A 20,387-nucleotide genomic window follows, 5' to 3' on the forward strand; every position below is an offset into this window, starting at 1 on the left:
AATATATGTGTGTGTGTGTGTGTGTGTGTGTACATATCTCCCATTGTTGAAAAACTAAGTATTTCTAGATGGCCATACTGTGCATTAAACTGAGAAGAGAGAGACGTTGTGAGCAGAACCCCTCTGAGACTTCAGATCACACACCAGTGAAGAGTCCCTTCTCTGTTTAGAACACAGAGGCAAACTTAAATAAATCTTTATGGCTTACCCTCACAGAGATTTGAAACGATGGTCATTTCCCCAAACCAAGAATAAGACTAAATGAAGAAAAGAACAAATGAAAAACAAGAAAAGACTCATGAAGTTTAAGTACATTTAAAGATGCACCGAAGTTCTCTTTCAGTCTTTAAATTTTGCCCAAATCTGCTAATTCCCTTTGGCTTCAGTTTTGGCTTTTGGGAAGAAGCCAAAAAGGTGAATGTCAGCTTCTAGGTCATTTTTCGCATTTCTGAACTTGTACATGAAAAGTGATCCGGTTCCCATGAACTCTAATTGCCATATCAATACCAGTGTAAGAAATAAGACATGCCATTCAGATTTATTTATCATGTCTGAATATTTACTTCCCTAGGAGGGAATAATTAGTAATTAACGTATACATATATATTTACTACTGCAAGTTAAAATTCTGTAATATCTTATGACTCAATAAATTGACATTTTTAATGAAGAGAAGTAGTCATTTTCAAATATTTAAATTAAGAAGTGAATCAGCAATCAATTTGAATATTGGACAAAAAATCATTACCCAATTCTGTAGAAATTACAGTTGTAGTACAGAATGTGAATGTTATAAATATTAAAAACACTTTTATATATTTGTCTTATTGAATTCTCACAACACTACTTTGCAGTTAGTAGAGACAGTTGTGTACATTAGATGTTGGAGAGCATAGAGGCTCAGAGAAGTTAGATTTGCTAAGGTCACCTAGGTTGTAAATGCAGGCAAATGGAACCAAACCAAATTTTGTTGCTCAAAGCCCATTGCTATTTATTTCATATCATACTAGCATCTTTTCTGGAGAACTGTAGATAATTTATGTCAAATGTTATTTTTAGAAATAAGTAGGAGAAGGTGATTATTCTTCTTTGAATAATCAATAAGGGAGATCTATTCTTAAGGAAAGTGTAGCACTTGTTCTAAATGAACCATTGAATCAAATATTTTTATTATCAAAGACCCCTGACAAAGTTATTTCAAACTGGGTTCCATGGTGCTCTAAGGTGTTTGGGATGAAGGAATGTAGGCCAATCTGGGAGCTGGAAGAATACTAGGATATCATCTCTGTTTTAGTCAAAGAAATAGAGTTTTATCTGTCTTAAATACAGGCATATGAGTAAGCTATCTTTTTTAAAGAAAGGCTTGCATGGCTAAACAACAACAACATTAAAAATAAATAAAATGATAGAAAATCAGTGACATACTGACCTAAATAATTGTTAATAAAACTAAGGCCCAGTGTATTATCTATGGTCCCAAAGACAGCAAGAGAATAACTGAAATTTTACCCCACTTAATGATCCCCTCCACGTAGATCTTTATGTGATAGCATACTGCCTATGATTTTAGTTTTTAACTTCTTTCCACTTATGTAATTCCTTGAAGAACAGTATTTCTTACACATTGATGTTGACCATAATATATTAGCTATCTGCATTCACTTTTAAAAACTAATGGACTTGGGTATAATGGCATTTTTAGAAAATTATTTTCAAATATTTCAAGCTTTTCTTAACATTATAATTTCCACAATTCCTGCTATTATGAGTCTTCAACAATTCCACTTTCTTTTATACACGGATACCATGATAACAAATCACCTGGAAAAAAAAAAAGCTCCATTTTGCATAGTCAACCATGTGTAAAGCCAGATTTAGTTATACTCATATGTGTATAAATCATACATTTGCACCTGCATAAGAAATGCTGCATTGTACAAATGATTTGTTCTTGCCAAGATGATGTTTAATAGAGCCAAACTTAGAAACATTGTGGCGTTTTTTTACTCCTTTCCCGTCTGAAATTTTCCCCAACCTTTGCTAAGCCTACGTCCTCCAGTAAGATTAATAATACTATCATTTATTAAACTCCTCTTTTGCATCAGACATTTTATGTATGTTATTTGAGAAACTCAACACAACTCTGCAAGATATTATTTTCCATATTTTTTATGTGAGGAAAGGGTGGTTGAAGAAAATGCATCAACGAGTCACACCAATTATCTATTGTTTCATACCTACTTTATCACTTCACATTTTAGAAGACTTTGATGAGAAAGTTGAAATAAAATTTAATATATTTCCTTCAAGGTGACTTTGTCTCAAAAATAGAAGTTGCCTAGACCTACTTTGGAAATTTTTGATCATATATGCTGAATATTGTTTTTATTCATATTTTATATCTTTCTTGATTTTTGACACTTTTCAAGATCAAATTTCCAGGAGTAAAATTTTTTCAACAATATGTCAAAATTTCATGATCAGAAAGTAGTATTATCTAATACTGATGAGTTTATTTATGGGGACTGTTAACTTTATTATTAGTGATGCTGTTTTAAGTCCTTCAAATGCTCATATCCCTGCTCATGTTGAAGATCTGCACTTCAGTAAAATTGTTCACATTTTCAGTGTCAAATTTATTATTCAATTTTATTTTGAATATATTATAAAAATCAATAATAATTTTCATGCAGCAGTGTTTACAGTTTTAGGATTTAATGGTGTTATGAATTATGTTTCAGTTTAGGATTATGTTTCAGATTTAATGGTGTTATGAATTATTTAATATTCAGATGGAGGAAATAAATGAGTGATCCACTTTTTCATATGAAGAGCCAAGAAAAAAATTATGTGGAAGACATGAGAGAGATGGTGATCATTGGGGAGAGGGTGCTGAAGGGCTATAGGGTAAATGTAAATGACTAAAATGATCAACAAATTACTTACTTAGGGATAATTATATATTAAACTCTATTATTTTATAGACAAATTTATTTTTATTGTCATATAAATTAATACTCTATGTCATTTTCAATTTTTATTTAATTATATTTTGCTCTCTTAGGTTGGTATGTGGTTCTATAAAGTGTTCTCTTAAGTAAAAAAGAAAACATCACAGTGATTTCTACTGATCCCATTATGCATGGATGGACAGCATCATAATTCGTAGAAACCTGTAGTATCATGAGCCTACCTGTTCTAGTTTATATTCTTTGTTCCAAACAGTCAACATGAATCTAAAGTAATTCTTCATAGGTAAGTCTTAAATGTTTCATGATAAGGTTTTATTTTTTAAAAAATTCTAATAAATAGATCACTTCTTTCAATTACAAAGCCATTCTCTTTGCCCCCTTCCATTAAAATATTTTTAAATTCTAAAATGGAATACTTTTTATGCAACAATTTATTTAAATTGTCACTGAGTGTTACATGCTCCTATTTAAACCTTCTAGTTGAGTATGCCCACATTTTATCAATTGCAGAGATACAAGCAGAATATTTTATGAGAGACACTATGGTATTGTAAAAAAGTGTTCTGGACTTTGAATCACGAAAACAGATTTCTAGTTCTTGTTTGCCAGTTACTGACTGGGCATACTGCAACAAGTCACTTCAGTGATCTGGGTTTTAGTTTCTTAATTGATGAAGTACAGTGGTTAAATTATATAATTTCTAACTCTTCATGCTCTGATATTGTATTGAGTCTATTCTTTCCCCCCACCCACTAGGAAATCACAGTGATGGAGAATGATGGAGGAAGACCTTAAAATATAAAAGTTTAATTATTTATTTCTAAATATGTTCAAATAAAAATAAAACAGATTATCATGGTCTTCAGACAGAATTTCTCTCTGTGTCATCTATCTATAAACTTCAGGCATTAAATAAATTCACTGTGTGTGTTCTTTGGTAGACTGGTAACTATTAACTTAATGTGACATTTCCTTCTTATTTTTCTTTTCGCAGAAAAGAAATCAAATTTAAAATTAAACATTATAACCCTTATTATTTCATTCTCTAACTGCATAAAAGGGTTTAAAACTGAGATTAGTATGTATTTAAGAGAGAAATTTGCAGGTTAACCTTCTTGATATTAGTTAATTGCAACCTTCTGTGTGTCTATAGTAACCTTATTTCCAGGGTTAGAGCCAGTTTTTTGCATTAGTTCTTCCAAAGGGACCACATGTCAAATATTCTTGGAACAGGGTACAATTTAAATTACTGGTGGTCTACTAGTTATTTTCAGTCTAGGAGAACAAACACCAGATGCATTACGGACAGACTTTAAAAGGCATTATAAAGAGAAGGGGGCATGGTCTATTTCTCAAATTGTGTGATCCACCCATTGTTGCTGTGCATGATAAGCTCATTCTGGAAATATTCAATTCATGTTTATCACCATGTTCTTTGAAATGATTCCATGAATGAAGACTCTGTGCATAAAGCAAGCTTATATAAGTGAGACATAATTCACTCTTGATCCCTAGCAAGTGACTTGAAATTTCCATGTCTGATTTAAAGAGAGAAACTGATGATACACAGTGTGTCAAATCTTAAAGTTACTTGATAATGACTTTGGGTTTTGTTTGAAAAATCAAAATGTTTACTAATTCAAGAAAGAGTTTTGAATAATTGTCTGCAAAAGGAACCCACTTATTAAGGGTGAAATAAGTTTTAAAGCACTTTTCTTCTCTGTAGGTCAAGATTTTCCTGGGAATTTTGCTGATATTTCCAACTTCTCTTCTTTATAATCCCTTCTCCATTTTCATTCCCTGATCTCCAACCATACACTGCTTTCAGAGTGACACTGACACTCAGCATAGCTATTAAACATGATTTTGCTAACTGCTCAATGAAGTCTGGTGTGAATTGAGTGGCCACCATCGCCAGCTGTGGAAAGCCTTTGATCTTTATTTACATTTTTATTTCATGTTTTGGTGCTGGTGGAGATTTTCTAACCAACACTGGTTAAATGGATTTAAAATTCTGCACAAAGATTCTTTTCAGCTACTGTCTAATTAGTGGAAGTCTGTTATAAATAACTACAGCTTATTTTTCCCAACTATAAAGATACATATGTACTACGTTTTAAGGTAAGTATATTTCCTACTGAGCTTTCACTATTTTCTTATGTCTACATTTCCACTGGGAGTAATTTAAATAAAATTTCTTATCATTACTACCATCTCATGAACTTTACTGAACAATGTACATTATACAATTCACCTGAAAATGTTCACATTTCTAACAAAGAAATGAAATTATTTAAAGCATTACTTAGGGAGATCAAGATCAGTCAAGGTATTTTATTCCAAGTATATACTTGTATATATTTAGTATATATATATATATATATATATATATATATATTTGAAAAAAGGTAGAGTTTATGGAAAGAATCTTACAGGCATGGCTAAATATGTTACTATTTAAATATGGAAAGTTTAAATGTTCTCATGCATTTTGATTTAGCAAAGCATATATATAGTTGCAATCAATATTTACAGAACAATTTGTACATCTTTTCCTTTTGTATGTGGAATCAAAGAATTGTATGAAATCAAAGAATATTTAAAAGCAAATGATATCATTCTCTCAGACATAAATACATTTCAGAACACAGAATCTACAATGTTTATACAACATGTTTCTTAATGAAAATATATTGTTTTAGAAGATGAGATATTTAATCCAGAATTATTTACAATAAATTTGGAAACAACCAAATTTATAGTAACCTGTGGGTCATCTAATGGAATATTTTAGATGATTCAATCTGATGTAATTATTAACCACTAAAGATTCTGGAGGAATATATATTCATTTTTGGTTCTTTGAAAGATTACTCTATGGCATCTTTATTAACATTTTAAGCAGATGAGCACTGTTTACTGAAATGTAGACTTAGGGCTTTCCCCAAAAATAATGGATTTGTATAAATATAATTGACAAATTTCCCCTCCGGGGGCTGGCCTTTCCACGGCACTCTCTCAAAGGCTCTTGCTTCTCTTGCTGTCACTCTTTACTGCCAACAGTAACATGTGCATTTGTAAACCCTGAGGTGGTTGTTTGTTTCCCATATTATCTTTGAGGTAGATATAATTTTCCCCATTTGCAGACAAAGAAATAAAACTCACAATATTGTGTGCAAGAAGATTGTGGGTGAACCATACGTATGAGGGACATTATTAATGGGTTTCCTGGAATTAGGATATATGTTGGACAATTTCTGAATTCAAGAAAGTAACTTTGCAGAGTTTTATAAATCTAGGCCCCAGAATTAATAGAAAACTTAAAATATATATTAATCATCTATATATATACTTTTCTTTGCTCATAATATATTTACCATTTGTTTTTTCAACATTTATATTATGTTCATCTGGTACATGCCTCAAATTGAAAATATACAGATGATTAATAAAGTCCTTGTCTTCAAGGAGCTAAGAGCCTAAAGTGAGAGAGACAGACATACTATAGATAAAACCATGTGAGAAATATTGAGACCAGCTCATTGTACAAATGAGGAGTGAAGAACTACTTTTGTCCAGTGAAGACAGAGAAGACAATCCAGTGGTGGTGTTGGGAGATTAAATAGAATGATAAATAAATGCACTGGGAAAAGTGCATTTCAGGCAGAGGGACACTCATATGTAAAGTGCAAGGTGAGTTTATGAAGCTTGCCAGGGGTTCTGACCAGCTTTGGCATTGCACTGAGGGGAGGGATTTGTCAGGAGATAAGACTGAAGATTTTGATTACAACTGGGTTATGAAGGGGCTCTCTGATGATTCTGGAAAGTTATCAGTTCCCCAGGCAAAGAAATAATGGTCATATTTCAAGATCATCTCAGTATAGGATAAATTTGAGGATAGATAGTCGAGACAATGGAGAAATGTAGAATATTATTAGAGCAGTACAAGAAATAAGTGATGGGAATGTAAAAAGTAGTAATAAAAAGTAGTAAAATTTACTTGAAAAAAAATAAACAGGTAGGTATTGGGCACTGATTTAATATAAGGTAAAAAAAGGAGAGAAAGTTAAAATGACATGTTTCTTCCTTAAGAAACTTCCACTAACAGATAAGAAGGCGAGGCAGTGACTGTGAGGAGAAGACAATGCATTCTCTATTACTAGACGTTAGGAGGACTTTTAAAATATCCACATAGACAGTGCTCAGTAGTTACCAACTCAAATCTACCTCTCTGGAAGAAATAGAATGTGATATAAGAGTATTGTAGCCCATGGGAAGGTACAGAAAGCAAACATTTAATTATTATGAAAATAACAATTTTAGTAATAATAAACAAATCCCATCTGTCTTAGTTAAGTTCCACAGAGGTTGACTCTGACAGAGATACTTGTATGAGTGATTCATGAAGGAAGCACTCTATGGAAAGTGGTAAAGGAGGGGAGAAACAGGGCAGGAAAGGGGAATACGCCAAACAAAGGAGCGCTCTCAAGCAAAATTCACAGAGGTTAGTTTGAGCCTGATGTCAGGGCACTCTGAAGTCTAAGTTATGCCTCAGGGTTTTTCCCCAGGAGAGGGAGTTTGGGACACTCAAGATTGCTTATGGTTCATTCCAAAAAGACAAAAATTCCCAAGCCCTTGAAGTCACCTTCAGAAAAGTCCTGGGTGCTGGATATTGAAGGTGAAATCACACAGTGGATGGACAGAGGGGAAGGGCATACACCTGCTGGGACAGCAATGTTACCCACTACTATCTAAATCCCGTGGTTATATTAGGTTGATGCAAAAGTAATTTCAGTTTAAAAGGCTAAAAACAATTAGGTTCAGTACCAACCTAATGTTATGTTTGGTTTCTACAATATGAAGCACTGTACAATGTGAGAAGGTAGCATGAAATGGCTGAAAAACTCCGGAGTAGAAATGTGAGATTCAGCTTTCAATCTCATCTGTGTCCAACTTAATGAGATGTGGCAAGTTTGTCAGCCTCTTTATGCTAGTTTTCTCATCTATTAAATGGACAAATCACATTTACCTTGCTTCCTGGGAAGTAATTTGATGTAATGGAAAAATAGCATGAAACATTTCAAACCTGAGCTGAAGAATCTTAAGTTTCTTTGTGGGAGCACTGTGACTATTAAAAAATGACAATCTTTAATAAAAGTTATATAAATCCCAAGTATTATAATATGATCAAGACCTCTGTCTGATACAATACAAAAGTGCTTTAAGGACCAGAGAGAAATTAGCTTTATCATTAATGATTAAAATGTTTCTTGTAACCATAAACTCCTAAAGCTCAAACTCAAGCAAAAATAAATTTGTTTTCTACCATCAGACAGCTAAGATTCACAAAAAAACAAATGCAGTGTTGTATTTTTTTCATGATTAAAAAAAGTTCTTTTTATGGTTAAAATTCTTCTTTTCATCCATCTTCTGTGGATGCAGATTACCTAGGTTTATAGCCATTTAATAGCTGTGAGAGTTTAAGAGGTTCATTTAACATCTCTATCTCAGTTTACTCATCTCCAAAATGGGAGATAATATTTACTTCATTAGGTTGTTTCAATTATTAAATGGGCAAAGTTCTTTGAGCAATTTCTCGCACATAAAAAGAACTCTGTAGTTGCTGGCTGATATACATACATATCGTACACATAATATATGCATATATAAATCACATATATATGTTTTATTGTATATATACACACACATAGGTATATACAATAAACATTTGCAATTTTTGTGCATAACCATATGATTATAACTATTCAGGGCCATAGGAAAAATCCAATAAATATATGTTTAATGAGTATATATATATTAATGAGTAAATATATAGGCATCCTAGCCTATAATTCTTTGGCTTCTAAAACTAGGGACGATAACTGAAGAATTAGAAATATTCTCTCTTCTAATCTGTCCCCAGTCATGTCCACTATATACTGAGCCTGGAGAAATTTATTTGCTTTTGTGATCATAAATGTCTCCAGATTATATAATTTATACAGTTTATTTTTTTTTAAGAGGGTTCAGTATTTTTGCTGTTTTCTTGTATGTCACATATAAGAAGAAATAGTTAAGATGCCAGTTTATTTATAAAGTAGCTTTTTCTTTTTACACATAAGATGGTGTTGGACCAATGGCCAACATAGTTTAATTAACAAGACTGCTGAGAGAATGTAATCAAAACTAGAAAAATGTATAAGATTAAAAAATTTACGTAAACACCATTAAGAGGAGGAATCTTTTTAAGGTGCTTCATTGTGTATACTATTTACGAAATGTTTCATTTTTGTAAATGTCACATGTTTTCTCTTTGGTAGAACTTAATTTTGCTCAGCATTTCATGGCTCACTCACTGCTCTGCTGCCGTGACACAACACACAGCAGAACTGGGGGTCCAGTCCTTACACTGAAATAGTGGGTTATCTATGTCTCTAAAAATATCCAAGTTCTATACTTTTTTAGACCACAATTCTGCCACCAATAATTAATTTACAATGCCAACTAAAGGCTTCAGAGAATGATTTAATTGTACAATGGAACAGGATACCTAACCACAGGATTAAATACTAAGAAAATGCTTGCAACATGGAAGGAGCAATGGCAAGGAAGGCAGCTGGGCCACATCACTTTCTGCTCATCCAACTTGACCAGGGGTGACCAGGGATTTCAAAGCCAATGCTTTCTTATTAATGCTTTATTCCCCTACATCACCCAGCTTGCTGTTTAGACTAATGTACTTTCTGCTTAGCCAGTTCCATTCAGGATTTTCTAGTTCCCTCCCATTTGGCTTCAGCAATGCATTCCTGTGAATGGGTGACATTCTGAAAAGTTTCCATTTTTTCCCCTTGGGAAAAAATGTTGAACATAGACCTATTCTAAGTTTTATTCAACAGAATTCCGTTTCGTAAGACTTCCCCAAGTACGTAATTATAATGCTAATAATACGAACATTAGCTGAAATTTATTGAGGACTTAATATATGCCAGGCATTAAGCTAAACACTATACATTCATTATTTTTTAACACTTAAAGCAACCATAAGAGGTAAATATGAGTATTACTACCATTTCATAGATGAAGAAAATGAAGATGGTAAGTAGCTTATTTGCATGTCATGGCAATTAAGTGGTAAAGCCAGGATCCAAGCCTTCTAAAGCTGACTCCTAAGACTGGGCACTTGTGATAGGTTATTCCAAAAAAATGTAGATAATTATCTCATGAGTTTCTTAGGACTTATGAGAAACCTACACAGTGAGTAAGTAATAAAACAAGTATATAATTCAATACTGTATTTTTATTTTTGTAGTTGTTATATATAGGCAACAGGGGATATCAAAAGATAAATGTGAATCTGGGAATCTTCCGGGAAGATGGTCAAGCTTTTGTTTTTTTAGAAAAAAAAAAAAAAAAAAAGATCAAGAATTGAAGGTAGGAGCATCAGAGTGGAAAAGCAAGTTAAAGGGGAAAGGGGGAAATGTTTCCAAGACATTAAGAAAAGAGCCTGGCTACTTCTGAAGGGCCAAAGCACCAACAACAGAGAGAGATACATGAAAACTTTCTCCTAATCTACTGGTTTTGAAATGCTTTCCTGAAACTCTAAAATTCTTGGAGTCAAGTGACCCCATACCTGTTTCAACTAAAATTACTCTGCACCTGTCTGCACATATGTGTATATAGATGTATGTTCTGGCAGAAAGACATCAAGCTTAATGTGGTATCAGAGCTTGCCACTTGGCCCTAATTGCTTTTCTTAAATAGTTAATATCCACAAGGACAGCTTATATCTTTTTATAGGTTTACTGTTCACACGAAGGTCTTTCATGGCATTATATCCTTTGATCCTTCTCACAACCTGGAGCATAGTTAAGTGTTTGGTAAATTAATAAAAGAAGAAAAAAAAAAAAAGAAAAGAAGAGGAAAATCTGTTGTAGGTGTAGTAGGAACTCCTGCTTTCTTATTCCCCAAGAAAGTTTATTTTCTACTATTGTCTTTCTTCTCCCAGATTAGATCTGACAATAAAGAAATGTAGCATACTGGGTCTCTTTTTCCCAGCTTGTAATTATTTCCTCCAATCAGGATGTAGTTTCAAGGGTGGCCAACACTGTCAATCACCCTCTAACCTCCTTTGAAACTACTTGATTATGGGAAAGTGCTTTGCATGTAATCACTTCAATTACTCTGTAAAACTTCCTGTGTTCCTTCTGCAGAGTTTTGAATTTGGGTGTTTAAAGAGACTTTGCTACTTTCCACTTATATTTTAAAATATATGTATTTGGAAAGAATAGAACAAAATGGCTTTTAAGTATGACCACACATCTAGTTATCCAAATTAGCTTACCCAGCCTGGAGGGTCCATAGAATTGGAGCAGATAATAGGGGCAGCATAGGCATCAGAATGAAGGTTTTTTTTGCTGAGAGTTAATCTGAGACTGCAGAGTCCAGGGAGATTGCAAGCTGGGAACTTGGTAGCAGGCTGTTATATTTGAAACCATTCATTTTGTCAGAAATTCTTCTGGCATGAAGTTCTGGGGTTATTTTATGGGCAATCCACTTCTCTAGCCTTGAACTGAGTTTAAAAAAAAAAAAAAAGCAAAAACAAAACAAAACCAAAAACAAATAAAGCAGCCACAGCAAAAGACCCTCTTTGCTGGACCTCCCAGTGTAGGGAATGATAGCTTCAAAAAGACATTCTCTCTTGATCTTTGAGGGCTATGACCTGCTTTATGATATTGTAGTCACTGTGTTGGCAAAAGTCTATAGAGTGAGCTGCCAAGCTCCTGATCATGGGTGGTGTGGAGTTTACAGGACTAAGCGAGGACTCCCTGTTCAGTTGGCTCATTGATGGCAGTCCTTTCAGAATAACCATTCACTCAAACCACTCAGTGCCAGTGGTCACAGATTTCTCCATATAATCCTTTGAACCCTTAGAAACTCAGTCATGGGCAGTGTGATGAAGTAGTGGTGGTTTCACATTCAGTGATACACCCCACTCTTCTTATCTGAAAATTCACTCAAGACTATATCAGCATCATATGAAAAAAAATATATAAAGCATATATATATATATATGGCACCTACCATGTTCTAGGAACTGTGCTAAGAACTATTGATACTGGGACAAATGAGACCTGGCTTTGACCTCCAGGATATCACAGTTGAATGGAGAAGATCCTCCTTCTAATAGGGTGTTGGACTCCTCCTTCTACCTTAATACAGGGCTTAGGCATTCATTCCCAAGGAACTATTTGTGGTGGAGCAAGAATAAAATGGTACTTGAACTGCCAAAACTCTGTTCTCAATGACAGTTTCTGTCTCCTATAACCTATTCTAGACAAAAGTTCCAGGTTCGATGTTCTAATGTCCCAATTTCAATTTGCTTGATGTGAGAGTGCTAAAGGCAAAAGAATTCAGAATTTTTCATTTTAGCATCCAAAGATTAGACAGAAATTCAAGTGAAAAGATATGAGGATTTGGATCAAATGGTGACACTGTGACATTGAGAATATAAGGGAAAAAACGAGAAATTGATAAAATATTTTACATCATCAGTAAAGTACTTATATATATATGTATATATATACATATGTGTATAAAAGTTGCATAAGCAAAAGGGACAAGGAAGATCGCTCACACTCATTAAATACTCATTATGTTCTTTTTCTGTGGTATCTTCACCAATGTGGTATCTTCACTTGTGAAGCGAGTACATCATTTTTTATTTTATAAGGTAAGGAAACTGAGATTAAATAGGTTGTCACATTCCTGAGGCCATAGCTTATGAATGGTGGGCCACATTTTAAATTTGTTTGCCTCTTTCCAAAACCCATGTTCTTTCCACTAGAAGTGTATATAATTATTACCTCTGTTTTACAGATGAGAAACTATGCTTTAAGACAGTTATGTAACTGGTCTAGGTTGACACATCCAGGGAAGTAAGAAGGAAGAGATAGGAGAGCATCTTAAAAGAATAATGGCTGATGCTTCCTAAAAAGAAAGGATGTGGGTCTCAGCTAATTTAAGATTCTGAACCTCGTGAATTAAAAAATGGTAACATCACCAAAAACATTTTAAAGTTAAAAAGGACAGCAGTTTAAAGAGGAGTTTATACGATCATCTGTTAAACTGATTATGAGTTGATATCCAAATATTTATTGAGAGGACTTGAGAAGGTAACTGAAGGTATTTGAGAGGGTAGGCCATGTAACAGGCTCATTCTGGACATACAGCTTTAAAATGATCCTTACTGTTCCCTCTGCCTGGAAGTCCTGTCCCAGATTTCCCCAAACAATCTACTTTTGGCCGTATTATAGTCTTACTGTCTTGTCACCTCTCCCACTTAGTCTTCCTTAGTCCAATCTAAACTTCCCATCCCTACCTTTCCTATCACTCTAGCATACCGATGTGTTTTATGTTCTTCATAGCGCTTATTATTATCTGAATTACCTTAGTCATTATTTACTTACTTGTTTGTTGTCTCTTCTCACTAACATATCATCTCCAGATGACCACGGACTTTTGCCTATCTTGTTTACCAGTGTGTCTTCAGAGCCTACAAGTATTATTGGCAGGTAGTAGGCACACAATAATTTTTTTATAGGAAAAAGAAGTAAAAGAAAGAAGGAATGAATGTAGATAATTCAGCTGAAATGTATTGGGGCCTCTGAGTTAAAAACTGAGGATTCACTATTTAATGAAGCATATCCCTTGTCATTAAGCAGCTAAACCATGACAATAAAGAAGTTTTCTGAAGGAAAGTATTTAGGCATTAGAACAAAATGAAGGACTAAACTCTGGAAAGCAGCCAAAGATATGATGTGTGGGGACAAAACTGATGTAATGAGAAAGAAATATAAAAACATGTAGTAAAAATATGATAATATAATAGCATGGAAACCAAGTGAGAAAATGCTTTGTGGTGAACATTTGTGGTATAAGATAAAACAATTTAAATTGTAATTTACTGATTAAATTTCAGAGATAATAAAAATATGTAAAGTCTATTTAAATGCTAACTTATTAACACTACTTTGTATGTTAGTCCTTTTCAAAGATAAATAATAAGTTAAAAACTTACAGTATTTTTGCTTTTGTCCCCACACATTCCTGAAATGTTTCTATGGTGATGTTTTAAAAATAATTTGCATGTGTTTTTTATATCCTATTTATATAGTACAATAAGTATATAATAACAATAGGAAAAATATAATGATATGTGCTACATATGAATAGTTAAGTGAAATTATCTCTCTCGAACATCAGAACACAATATTTCACCTGTTATATATTATCATTTTCTTCTGAAATTGTGGTCCTATTTGGAGGTAAATGTAACATTAGTGGTAGTTCAAGAGCTGGAAAAGATTAGCAAGAATGAAAACAATATTTCTCTTGGCAAAAAATTTAAATTACATTTTAATTATTACCATTTAAATTTTACTTTAGAGAAACTTATACTCAGTCTGTAACTCATGGTGTAATTATGTACTTAATAGTTAGTTTAGTCTCCAAATTTGTTTGAGTTTTGACTATGTTATCTTGAATGTCTTTGTTGTTATGATATATTCAATGGGAGGTAAAAAAGTTGGCCTGTCTTTGTTTTCATTTCAAGAATTAAAGTAAAATAAATAATTTATAAAACAATTTTTTTTTTCAGAAGTCATTTTCCTTTCTATGATTAACAATAATCCGTTTAAATTATATATCCATTTACAAAATTCATATCCTTTATTTACAGGGCTAGATCCTATGTACATTTTTAACCACAGTAGCAGAAAATTAGGTTAATAATGGACACATTTAATGTACCACATTAGTAAACCCTTGGGTAATTTGTGTGCTATTGAAAAAAAAAATATTTTTCATTCCTAAATCAAAGATATTGAGTAATTAAGTTTTAAAGTGGATTTGTCTTTAAAAAAATGTTACAGTGCCAGAAATCCTTAATGAATAGTTATGAAAATCTTTATAAATAACAGCAAACAGTTTTCGGGAGATAACCCTTTTAAGAATGACATGAAAATATAAATTATTTGAAGGCATATTTGTGAATGTACAACTTGTAATTTCTTTGTACATATTTTGAAAATGTGAATGTGTATATATGTGTGTATATATGCACATTGATATTCATTGATATTTTCTTAAATTCTTAATAAGGGAATTAAAGAATGATGATTTAAATGTATTTTATTTCTATAAATATTGTAAGACTTTTTATCCCTTGTTTCATTGTTTACTTTGAAATAGCCAGTCTAATGTTCTATGCCTAAAGTCAGCTAAGCCAACACAATACAGGAGTGATATACCAAGTACTATATAAATTCAAAATACAGGTGAAAACAAATTCAAGGCATCAGTGTACGGGACAGCATCATCAAGTGAATGTGCTTATCTTTATCTTCCTCCCTCATTTTTATGACACAGATTTACCTCTGTAAGATTTTGATCACATATTCCAGAATAAACAGAACTCAGGCTGCAGTAAATCTGTTTTAGAACTTTGTTTCCAAAAAAAAAAATAAAATAAAATAAAAACAAACGGTAAGTATATGACAGATAAATACTAAAGGAACTCATTATTTCACCAGTTAGCCGCAACCTGCTTTGCTTGACTTTCAAGAGGTTATTTTTCTTACTCATTTTAAATTTTATCTGAAATATGATTTTTTTTTCCCTGCAGGCATTCTGCCAAACCTTAATAAATTTAGAAAGGTCTGACAAGTCTGTTTATATTTTTGTGAACTATGAAGATCAGGGGTTTCTGGAGTAGATGTGAAAAGAGTGTTAGGTGTCATTTAGTTAATTTAAAACACATTATTGGACAGTTATTCTTGATGCTAATGGCATGATAATTAAATTTTATTCCAGTTGAAAATCAGGTCTCTGGTTTTAAGTGTGGGTAAATATTTCAAAGGCTTTTCTTTGTGATTTATGGAAACTTTGTATAGTTGTTTTTATTTTTATGTTCTAGAAAGCTTTTTCTTAATGATATGTATTTTTTACCTAATATGGTAGAATTCCATTTTGAAAAAAAAAAAAAAAACCTTCTATGAACAAATGTTTATCTGTAAATATTACATAATCAAATCACATGTTAATATATGAGCTGACATTAAAGAATGGATTACATGGGAAAAATCACACTTTAAAATTGCTGCATTTATGAGGATTTATTATGTGGGAATAGTTTTACTACATCATTTTAATACTGCTATAAAATACATTTATGTACATTTTATATTTTATTGTTTCTAAATATCTACAAAGTATGTAAGAGAAGTTTCACAAGGCTGCTTAAAGAAGTGATACTGAGTGGGCACTGAGAGACCACAGGGAACAAAATGTGGAGAAAGAAAATTTGCATCTGGATAAAAATAATACGTTTTGCTCCCCAACATTACCCACCTCAAGGGGTTGTCATGAAGATTAAATGGTATGGTGTTATATAAAATTATTTCCCAATCTTGGGCTATAATAGTCTGTCAATAGATGGCAGATTCTGCATTATAATAATTGAATCCAATTGACATTTCTTTAAGTTTTAGTTCATGAATAGAGAGTTCCACTATGTGTGGATTGGACCATGTTTATGGTGTTCGAGTCTCCTCTGGATTTGGTGATTTAAGTGGACATTTGAACATAACAGCTGAAAATGAGGTTAAAAGGACTGGAATGAGATGCATCACTTGAAAAAGTAGTACATATCTTTATGTATTTGAAAGGGAGTAATCTTATTTTCTTTGTTTCTGAGAGGCAGAATCAGAACCAAGTACATGAAAGTTGTAAGGTGACAGATTTCTGATCAATATGAAGGAGAATTTTCTAACAGCACAATTGTTCAACACCAGAAAGAACTACCTAAAATGACAGTAGATTTCTTGTCTTTGAATAAATAACAGAATGGATGGCTACTAGTTGAAGGTGTCATTTATAGCAATGAGTACTAAGATTTTAGAATCAATGTTTTATTTCAATATCTAAGAAACTTGCAACCACCAATAGGATTCAGAAAAAAATGTCAAGTTATGTAGATGTATACAGGGGATGGGGTAGTCCTGAGTAATGATTAAGAAAAGTGACTAATCCACACTGCTACCTACTAGATGGAGGAATCAGTTAAATTATTAATGGACAGATTTCCCCCAATTTTCCACATTTAATTCAAATTCCAATTAGAGGAAAATCTCTATCCTCTGCCTTTAGACTGCTGTGAAGTATTTCAGTCTTCTTCTTTTTTTTTTTCCTTCTTCTTTTTTTGCTAGAGGTTATACAATAGCCTCCAGAAGCAAAATGCTTGGGTTCCAATCTTAGATTTGCCAATGATATCTGTATGTAGTATCTGTGAAGTGAGGATAATAATAGTACTTATCCATGTTTGTTGTGAAGATTTAAGTATACAATATAGAAAGTGCTTAGAATAGTGCTCCAATAAATATCTATTATTATTTATGATCTGGAGTTATTCGATTTAAATTATTTACAAAAAACTCAGTAAGGGAGATGACCTAGTGATTCCCCTATACACATTTCTTAAATTAATGAAAATGGTATTTCTATTTATTTTTAAATTAGAAAATATAGTGCAAATAATAAGGTTGTAGGAATTGGAAATGGGTGAATATTACTGACTGGCCATCATGATGACCAAAATCTAGGATAACTGAGGATGAAAGTGTTAGGTAGAAGTTAGAAAGTGCAGGAGCAGGAGGAGGGGCAGTAAAGGGTCCATAATGCCTACAGAAAACGCTCATAAATAGCTTTGATTAACTTCCTCCAGCCACATACCTGTTTTTACAACAGATGACAAGAGGTGGTCTGGAAAAGATAAGCATCTGACTCAACAGACCTCCACCCATCTTAGGAGGTCACGCCCTCCTGTGGAAGAGCTTTCCCGCCAAATCAATGTCAATCACTCACTCCACCCAGCAAACTACTTAAGTCCTAAGAACAAGGGGACGGGGCCTATGCCTGTCTCCCCCACATTGGATAGGCCCATTCTCTTCCCTGAGAACGTATCAATAATAAACACTGCTTGCATACTAATCAGCTTGCTGACCTTTGATGTCCGCAAGAAGAACTGAAACTCCCATAACAAAAGGAAGAGGATACCCAGTTCTGCTTACTTACCTAACAGTTTAAAAATCACGAGAAAAGTAATACAAAGAATGGAAACACAAAATTAAATGTAAAAATACGTGAAATCATTTTATACATCTCTAGTGGCTCTCTCAGGTTATCTTGTTAGGTAGACGATAAGTCCTCCTTTGGATGGGGATCATGTCTCCTATTTCTTAGCATGACCTCATATTTATTAATACATCGGGCACTCAAAGATTATTAATGTCATTTTCCAGCAGGTGCAAGAATTGGAGTAGGTTTTAACATATGATTTATGTTTGTAATAAGATGTGCAAATACAACAGTCATCCAAGAAATAGTAAATGGGCCAATAAGGTGAAGTGGGGGATAAAAATACTTTCAGTTATCCACTTTACACCCACAGGTCCTAGAGGATGTGGCCAAGACTTTTAGCAAAACCCATCTGTGTTTGACAGACTTTGTGTAATTCCTATAACTATTTTTCTACTCTTTTAAAATAAATTATTTGGCAATTTTTTGCACTGCTACATCATCTTTTCAGTTACATTTTGCACAAGAACTTTGGATTTACATCCCAGAGGAGGCTCTGGGAAGCCTTAGGGTATCAGATAAACTTGGACTGGAGGCGTGCCAGACACAGAAAAGAGCCTCCAATAAGGATAATACTAGTTGTAAAATCCTCCTTCCTTAGGAATCCGAACAGATAAAGGAAAAGACAGTTTTGCAACTTCCCCTTTCAAAGATACAGATCTCTGTCTTTCAAAACAGCACTATTGTTTGCTAATCTTCCTGCAATGTCAAGTGTAATTTTTGTGCTTTCTCCTGATTACTTGAATAAACAACACATTGCAAAATGTTTCTTTCAGAGAGCAGTTAATGCATCATTGCCCAGAGCAAGGCAGAAACCACTATAAGGTTAAGATTGCCATCACAACCTAATGAGTACAAATGTTTTTCTTAAACTTCCTTATTATATCATTCAATCAAGATTTCTTGACCACTTAATAAGTGAAAAAAATAAAAATAATTAATTTGAAAAGATATAAGGAAATGTAAGGCTTAACTCCTTTAAAAGAGTGTATAAACTACTCAGGCAGGTAAGACATATACATATGTATTGGTTTTTATTGCTGTTGTAACCAATTCCTACAAACTGGGTGATGTAAAACAATGTATATTACCTTTTTAGTGTAGGTCAGACATCTGACATTTGTCTCACTAGGATAAAATTAAAATAATGGCAAGGCAATATTCCTTCTGGAGGTTCTAGGAGAGAATCTGTTACCGTGCCTTTTTCAGCTTCAAGAGGCTGCTCCCCAATCCTAGTTTGTGGTCCCCTTCCTTCATCAGCAATTTGCATTTCTCTGACACTTCTTCAGTCATCATGGCTCTCTCTGAACACAGCTCAGAAAAGTTCTCTGATTTAAAAAAAACTCATGCGATAGGGTCGACCTTTATAACCAAGGATAATCTCACAAGATCCTTAATCTTAATTTGCTATGTAAGGTTGGGTAGAGGAATTAAGACATGGACATTTTGGGGAGCCATTCTTCTTCCTACCACAACATATAATGTCACTCTGCTATCTTTAGCACTTAGCAGAGTGCTCCATAAATGTTTTGAATCAATAGAAAAATGTATGAAGCGATATATTAAAGATATAAGGAAAGTACGTTTAGATTTTTAGAAATAGACATTGCTTGTACAAAAATTTACAGGACTTGGCTAGGGCTACAGAAATATCTAATTGACATAAAAGATTTCAAGTCAAAAGATTTGAAGACATCAATTTAGAATTTATTATAAGTTATTATCATATGCTTATATAGTACTCAATGTTTTATAATTGAAAATACATTCTAATGTCAATGTATAATAACAGTGTCTAAGTTTTGCTATTACAAATCATATACTATTAAGAAGGTATTTATTAGAGCTAAAACAAATGCCAATAACAGAGTGTCAGTAGACGTGGTTCTTGGATTTTGTTTTAAATCAATGTCTAAAGATAGGTATCTGAAAACAGGGGTCTTTGAAAGTTCTAGAAAAGTAGGACTTTGCTTTCAGTTTCAATTTCTTCTTCTGTAAATTGACAGATTTTGAGTCACTTAAAAATCTAACAATCTACTAAATGGCAAAATGGCTTTCCTTAGAGTAGTTTATGATGGATTGACCAACGGATTTTATGTATGCATTCATATGTGTGTATGTGTATATATGTGTCTACGTGTATAAAATTAAATAGTTAATTTACTACTATCTTGTCATGCTGTTTGAAGACAACATCAAACATTTTGAATATATTAGGTAAAA

The sequence above is a fragment of the Rhinolophus sinicus genome, chromosome 4 (assembly GCF_057876585.1).
Source record: "Rhinolophus sinicus isolate RSI-liver-muscle chromosome 4, RSI-T2T, whole genome shotgun sequence".
NCBI classification, from domain to species: Eukaryota; Metazoa; Chordata; class Mammalia; order Chiroptera; family Rhinolophidae; genus Rhinolophus; species Rhinolophus sinicus.